General features: G+C 52.4%; 1 pseudogene; it reads left to right on the top strand.

Annotated features, from left to right (window-relative positions):
• Nucleotides 1-1,638: 1,638 nt before the first annotated feature.
• Nucleotides 1,639-5,250, top strand: LOC140897225 (ribonuclease-like; annotated as a pseudogene).
• Nucleotides 5,251-8,241: the final 2,991 nt, after the last annotated feature.

Below are 8,241 nucleotides of genomic sequence, written 5' to 3'. Positions count from 1 at the left end.
CTGTCTGACAAGAAATCACTTCTCAATAGTTGTGGTTGTGAAACCCTCATTTCTGTATGTTTTATCTTTATGGCCCCCACTTTTCTATTGTAAATCTGTCTGGTTCTCTAATTGTTTCTGTCTGCTGTATAATTAATTTTGCTAGGTGTAAGTTAATTAGGGTAGTGGGATATAATTGGTTAGAGAATTATGTTACAATATGTTAGGATTGGTTAGGTACATTTCAGTAAAATGATTGGTTAAGGTATAGCTGAGAATATTCCTATATAAATTAGGGGCAAACAGGAAGTAAGTTGAGATTTGAAAATAAGGGAAAAAGAACTTGGATTTAAGCTTGCTGGAAGTTCACCCCAATAAACATTGAATTGTTTGCACATTCGGACTTCAGGTGTTGTTGCTCTCTGTTCATGCGAGAAGGACCAGGGACGTGAGAGGGTGAAGGACGAAGCCCTCTAACATTACCGGCACTGGTTGCACAGCACTGCCCATTCCGCAGTGTTAGCTGAGCCCGGGAGTCCCTCCCACCACCCCGGGCTGTATATAACCGGCAGCTACGGGAGGACGGCATCAGCGACGCTCTGCAGATAGCTCATCTATTATCCAAGGGGACAGGAGCTGAGGAAGCAGGACTTTGGCCAGGAGGAGACCACACCACAGTTAGTTCCTGAGAGGTTCTGAATCTTCATGCTGGAAAGCCCACAGGTGTAGACATGGCTCAGTTAATTGGCTGCTGGAGGGCAGGACTTCAGGTGGTGAGGGCAGGTGCAATTGGGTGTCAGAGCACTTGGGTCCTATTCCCAGCTGTGGGAGGAGGTGGGGGGTCTAGCGGTTGGAATGGGGGGGCTGGAAGTCCAGCTCCCTGGGTTCTATCAGGGATGAGAAGGGAGTCCTGGGAATTAGAGCAGTGGGGCTGAGAATCAGGGTTCCTGGATTCTAGCCCCAGCTCTGGGAGGAGAAGACAATAAAGTAATTGGAAAAGCAGGGGTCTGGGAGCAGAGATTCTTGGGTTCTATCCCTAGGTCTAGAATAGGAGTGGGGTCCAGTAGGTTAGAGCAGCCCCTCCAAGGGGATTCTCTCTGGGGATTAGTTTTGGAGTGGAATCCATTTTAGTCAGGACTCCTGGGTCCTCTCCCCAGCTCTGGTTGGGGGGGTGAGGAATGGAGTCTAGTGGTTTGTGTGGGGCGAGGGCGCTGAGATCCAGGACACCTGGGTTCTATCTCCAACTCTAAGTGGGGAATGGGGTCTAGTGGGTTAGAGAGGTGGGGTGGGGAGGTTTTGGGACTCCTGCGTGTAGGAAAGAACTTGTCACCTAGAGATTCAAGCAGAGGGCTTGGCAGACCCCACCACGGCTCCTCTGAGAATTGGAGCAGGAGTTTCCACCAGTTTAGATCTTACCTCTGAGCTGCAGAATTTCAGAAGGCAAAGCAGGTGAGAGTGGCAGGGTCAGTTCATGTGGAGAGGGAAGCTCAGAGCTCAGGATAGCAGCTCGTTTCTTTAAAGGAGGATAAAATAAAGAGGCCGGGTTGGGAGGATCCGATTGCCACGGGGCGACATTCAGCCTCCCATGCTGTGCAAAGCTGGGCTGACCGTCCGACCGGCGCTAGCTGGGTCCCTGTGGGACACGTAGGCTGTGTCTACATGACAGACCTTACCGTGGCACCGCTGGACAGCTGCAGCTGCTCCACGGTAAGGTCTGTTTTGTAGCCGCTCTGTGCCCATTGGAGAGAGCATCTCCCGCCGACATAGCCATGTCCACACCGGCGCTTTTCTTGGTGAAACTTCTGTCAGCCGGGGGGGCGTTTTTTCACACTGTTAACCAACAAAGTTTTGCCAACAGAAGTGCTAGTGTAACAAAGCCTAAGAATCTTATTGCTGGAGGACTGTGGCTGGGGTCTGCAAAGGGGCCTAAGGGAGTTAGGGGATCTCTTGTGGGATTAGGGCACCTAGCTCTGGAAGGCTCCATTCAAAACCCCAGCTCAGGTCCCCCGTCTGACAGACTCATAAACCTCTGGGGATCAGCTATGAGAGAGATGGGAGGACATGCCGGGAGGGGGTTACAAAGAGGTTCTGAGTAGGGGGATCTCTCTGGGGATTAGTTTTGGGGTGGGATCCATTGTCTACCCCAGGGGGAAATTTTGGACCTTGCCTTGATGCATCCCTTCCATGCCCATTTTCACAAGAAGCCCTGTAGAGCTGGGGAGTTCACACCCTGAACCAGCCTTCGTGAATTGCCTCCCACCAGAACAATTTAAACATTTTAAAGCCAGGCCAGAGAATTTCACCCAGTTACCCCAGCACTGAGCCCAATCACTTGTGTCTGGCTAAAGCACCTTCCACCAAGTTGCCTAGTCTGGACTGGAAGCCACCCAGAGATGGAGAAGGTGGCGTTTGCTCCCTTTGATCGTTTGTTGCCACGATTCCTCATCCTCACAATTAAAAACTGGGGCCTTATTTCTAAGTTCAATTTGTCTGGCTTCAACTGCCAGCCCTTCGTTCTTTTTCTGCCGTTCTCTGCTACATTAAACAGACATAGAGTGCCTGGTGTTTCCTCCCCGTGAAGGTCCTTGTATACTCTCATCAACCACAATCTTAAAGTATTTAGACTGCAGGTGTGTAACATTAGGAGATTGCAAAAAGTGCCCTGATACCATGGGGATGGACGAGACATTAGACGGCTAACCTGATGCCGGAACGAAGAGAGATCACAAGAGTCTTGGATGTCGTATGATTTCAGACATTTAGGCAGCTTTCTCATCAGACAGCAAAAGCGCAGAATGAGACCCAGTGACTGGCAGTTGAACCTGGACTGATTCAGACTAGAAATAAAGTGGAAATTATTGAGTGAGGGAAATTAACTGTGGGGATCACTGAGCTCGGGACTGGGTGCCCTCCCCATCACTGGCATCTCCAAAGGGACATATCTGTCTTTCTAAAAGATGTGCTCCAGTTCAAACAGAGCTAGGAACTAGATGCAGAAAATGCTGGATCAGTTTGTCTGGCCTGCGATATGCAGGAGTTCCCACAAGACGATCATCAGGGTCCTGTCCAGCTTAAAATCAACAAAAAGTCATCTAACATAAAATGCTTCACCATAAAACAGACATCAATCAGTTGGAGTCACTCATACGCCTCACCCTCTGCTGCCCCAGCGCCCATGTATATAGGGCCCGACCAAACTCACAGCCGTGAAAAGCGCATTGCAGACCCAGCGGCGTATTAAGGCCGACAAATTTGCAGAGGCGGCAAATTTGTAAGAGCAGCCAGAGGCACCAACTTCCCCCGGCACCGCTGGGTGGTCGCGCCCCCCAGTCCCACCCCAACTTCACCCCTTCCCTGCCTCCATTCCCCGCCCCCATTCCAACCCCTTCCCCAAAGTCCCCGCCCCAACTCCACCCCCCTATTGGTCCCCTTCCCCAAATCCCCGCCCCGGCCCCACCTCCTCCCCTGAGCAGGCTGCGTTCCCTGCTCTTCCCCGTCCCTCCCGGCTGTGCGAAGCTGTTTGGGGCACAAGTGCTGGCAGGGAGCGGGGAGAAGCAGGACCCGGAGGCGCACTCAGGGGAGGAGGCGGAGGCGGAGCGGAGGTGAGCTGGGTTGGGCAGCTGCTGGGGTGGGGTGGCAATTGTTTCAGGGCCTAGGGGTGGCAAAATCATTAACCTGCCACTGCGCAGACCATGAAAACTGGTTATTGTCGTTCACAGAACTGCCACCCTCACTTCTGCCCTGCTGCTGGCCGTGGCGCTGCCTTCAGACACAGGCAGCTGGAGAGTGGGAGCTGCTGCCCGGCAGCCTAGCTCTAAAGGCAGCGCCCTCACCAGCAGCACCGCAGACGTCAGTGTGACAATATTTCAAAATGCCTAAAACAGCCTTGCAAGCGCCCCACAACTCCCCTGTGGGTTGGCACCCCCACGGTTACAACACTGCGAAACCTCACATTTAAATTTCTGAGACCGTGGAATTTACCATTTTAAAAATCCTATGACCGTGAAATTAACCAAAATGGACCATGAATTTTGTACGGTCCTAATTATTCAGTAAAGCCGACCCCTCCGCACCTATCAGCCTCTGCTGCCCCTAGTGCCCATTATACAGTATAGCCGCCCCTTCCCCGCCCCCACCCTCTGCTGCCCCCTAGTGCCCATGATACAGTATAGCCGCCCCTTCCCCGCCCCCACCCTCTGCTGCCCCTAGTGCCCATTATACAGTATAGAGTATAAAATATCCAAGGGACATGGAAACTGAGTCTTAATATCTTTTTTCCTGTTTCCCCTCTGTAACAGGAGGATAAGGACCCCTTCCCTATTTGCTTTGCCTACTGAGACTGTAAGAGTTTCTCTCGGGTCTGTGCAGCACCCGACACAATTGGGGGCCTGAGATCAGTTGGGGTCTGGGCAGCGCCTGGCACAACGGGGGCCTTGATCTCAGTCGGGGTGTGTGCAGTCCTGATCACACTGTGGGTAATTAGGCTTTAGATGTTGAATGGGCTCGCAGGGGGCGGGGTTCAGGCTCAGGAGGTTCCATGGAGGAGGCAGATCCCCACCCCGCGCTCTCCCCATCCATCTCCCCTGCACTCCGCACTGCAGGTCAATCCAGTGACAGACACGGCCATGGCTCTGAGGGGCCCCGCCCCGTACTCCTGCTACTCCTTGTCCTGCTGGCCACCAGATGGGCCCAGCTCAGTGAAGGGACCAGCTACTTTGATTTTGTGGACTGGCACCAGGACAACCCAAAGATCTTTGCCTTCGACAATCGGCACTACTGCGACATAACGATGAAGCGACGAGGCTTGACCTGCCGTTCCTGCGACCCCACCAACACCTTTATCCACGCCCCTCCCAGCCATCTCCAGGACATCTGCAGCCAACGGGGACCCACGTCTCTGCAAACCTGTACGACAGCAAGGCGTCCTTCAACATCACCACATGCCGGGTACTGTACGGCTCTGTACTGGAGGACTGTAAATACAGGGCTGCAATTGGCAACACCAAGATCCACGTGGCCTGCCTCTGGTGGCTGCCCGTACACTTAGAGCTGACGTACCTGCCGTGAGCAGGGAGCAGAGGATCCCCCTTCTGCCCCCCACCCCCTTTCACTCCTGGGCAGCTCTCTGCCACTGGGGGCTCCCTGTCCCCGCACCTGCTCCTCCTGGGCAGCGCCCACCATGAGTCTCCACAGGGACATTCAGTGCCTCCCCTCATCCCACAGGCTGGCAGCTTGAGGCCTGCGGGGGAATTTCCCACACTAGGTGCCCAGTTCCCATCCACATGAGTGAAAATCCGGGCACCCAGCCCCCCCCCCCCCAATCTGGCACTGAGACCCTCAGGGTGAGCCCAGTGCCCATCTCGCTGGATGCCCATTATACAGTACAGCTGCCCCCTCCCACCCTGCATCCATGGGGTATTGGGGGCAGGGTATGGGGAGGAGATTGTCCCAGGTGGGGCCCTAGAAGCGCTCACTGAGTTTTGTTTCCTTGCTGTTTCGTGCAATAAAAAACTTTCCTGTCAATGCAGAACGAGCCGGTGTGTTTGGGGGGCTGGGGGCAGAGTCACTGTGCATCTGGAGATCTCAAACCCTTGGGCTATTTTGGGAACGTGGCTAAGTTTTTAAAGGGATCAGGAAGGGGCTTAGAGAAATGTCCCATTGCTATGCCATGACCATGATCAAACCCCAGGTCAAGGGGCCTGGCTTCCCCAGGGGATTGGGGATTGCAGTCTGAGACCTTGCCTTTTTATGGGATGCCAGCTCCAGTCCAGATACAGGTGGGGCAATTCACTGGCTGAACAGGGTGGGGAATGCAGTACAGGGCCGTTCCCCAGAAGGAAGCAGCAGGTCTTATGGGCTGCAGGCCCCAGTGTGGCCCCAGGTAGGGCTGGTAGTGGCCGCTGGGGAATGGGGCACAGGAAACGTTTATTTCCAGAGCACTAGAGGCAAAGCTGGCCCAGCTTGGCAGGGTCTGGCTGGGTCTGGGTGTGTGTCAGGGAGCAAAGAGTTTTCATCTGTGGTTTGCCAGTGAATAGCTCATTTGCTTGCAGCCACAGTTTCCGTGGAGCTGGAAGGGCCCCCATGCCTCATGGCCACCTATGAGGCTCTGTCCCAGAGGGGTTTGCAGCATGGAAACAGAGCTGGCCTCTCCTACCAGTGGCCCCTTCACCCACTGCTCTGCAGCTCCCACAAACAGCAGAGCACATACAGCCACCATCAGCACCGCAGTGCCCCTTTGTAGCACTCGGCCTCCATCCCAGGCCCCTCTAAGCCCTTTACACAGACCAAGCCAGGATCTTCACCCCGATTCCACAGGTGTGGGAAACTGAGGCAGAGGTGGGGCTGTGGATCAGTCAGGGCCAGGCAGTGTACAGTCAGTGGCACTGCCCAGTGTGCTCCCTGCAGCCCACCGGAGGTGAAAATATTCTCAGGGGTGACCTTTGTCCCCTTGTGGATCCATTGCACAGAGCCCTGCTGTTGTAAGCCAGGAGCTGTGAATTCAATTTTCACTGGGCTCTAGATGAGTGTTTTCAAGAATATTTTCCCCCTGGTTCATTTCCTCAGCAGTATGTGGGTGGCTCAGGCCTTAAGAGATGCTGTTGTCACCAAATGGCATTTTTCACATGACTGGAAAGAGAAAAACGTCCCCTGCAAAGCCATATGTTTAATTCTAGCCAGGCCAGTGCTGAAGGCTCATTTATCGGGCACTAGCTAAGGAATTACGACCTCTTGGTTCCATTCTTGGTTCTCCTGTGGGACGTCGGGTCTGTCCCGTCTCTGTTCTGTGCCGCATTTTCAGTGCTGGTCCCTGTGACATACCCAGCGTACAGTCCAGACCGATGAGTAGCTGGATCATTTCTGCCTTCTGGCCCTTTACACTGCTTTGCTGCTGCAGCCTCCAGCCTGGACGGTTCACACATAGCCTCCGGCATGCAAGTCACTCCCAGCTGTATCTGTGTGCATCCTGCAGCCAGACAGCCACGCCTTGGCTCCTACCAGCCTCGGTTGTGCTGCAGGATGACCCCAGAACACCCCCAGCCCCAGACCGGCCCCCAGCCCTCTCTTGCACTATATAAGTTTATGTAAAGTCTGTTATTGCTTTCATAGAAACAATAGGCACGTAACCTGCCACTCCAAATTGGAGTTTCCCAGACACTTTGATGTAAACACTCTGGAGCAGATCAAACGATGAAACAAGTTTATTAAGTCAAAGAGAGAGATTTGAAGTCAGTCCAAGCAATGAGGCATACAAGACAGAAATGTTTTCAGGAAAATAAAAGTTAAAACACACCTGGAGCCTAACTTAACAAACTAGATCCAGTTTAAGCAAAGTTTCTCACCATGTGCTTCCACCTGTTTTAATGACCAAACGACTCAGGGAATGGCCCCTTCTCCAGCTGAACGAATGCTTCCATTGTCTCTTCTGGTGCCGTGAATGCGATGGTCAGGGAGACAGGAATGGGGCCCATTAGGATGTTTGTCCCTCCTTTTTATAGTGCACATTTGAAGTCTATCTAAATAATGGAGGACATCTTAGAATAGTTTACCATGTAACAGAAAGGAGTTTTTAAATATAATTATAGCTCCATTAACATCCAGCCCATTTTCGAATCTATCCCGTTCGCTTCATCGGGACTTGACAGAAACTTAAAATGTGCCTCAAATAGGTCCAAACGTTCCACATCACAGTTCTTTAAAAACATTATTCATTCATAGAATCATAGAATCATAGAATATCAGGGTTGGAAGGGACCCCAGAAGGTCATCTAGTCCAACCCCCTGCTCAAAGCAGGACCAATCCCCAACTAAATCATCCCAGCCAGGGCTTTGTCAAGCCTCGCCTTAAAAATATCTAAGGAAGGAGATTCCACCACCTGCCTAGGTAACGCATTACGGTGTTTCACCACCCTCCTTGTGAAAAAGTTTTTCCTAATATCCAACCTAAACCTACCCCACTGCAACTTGAGACCATTACTCCTTGTTCTGTCATCAGCTACCACTGAGAACAGTCCAGAGCCATCCTCTTTGGAACCCCCTTTCAGGTAGTTGAAAGCAGCTATCAAATCCCCCCTCATTCTTCTCTTCTGCAGACTAAACAATCCCAGTTCCCTCAGCCTCTCCTTATAAGTCATGTGTTCCAGTCCCCTAATCATTTTTGTTGCCCTCCGCTGGATGTTTTCCAATTTTTCCACATCCTTCTTGTAGTGTGGAGCCCAAAACTGGACACAGTACTCCAGATGAGGCCTCACCAATCTTGAATAG

Source organism: Lepidochelys kempii, chromosome 13, assembly GCF_965140265.1.
Source record: "Lepidochelys kempii isolate rLepKem1 chromosome 13, rLepKem1.hap2, whole genome shotgun sequence".
NCBI lineage: Eukaryota > Metazoa > Chordata > Testudines > Cheloniidae > Lepidochelys > Lepidochelys kempii.
This window is presented reverse-complemented; position numbering and strand designations above follow the sequence as displayed.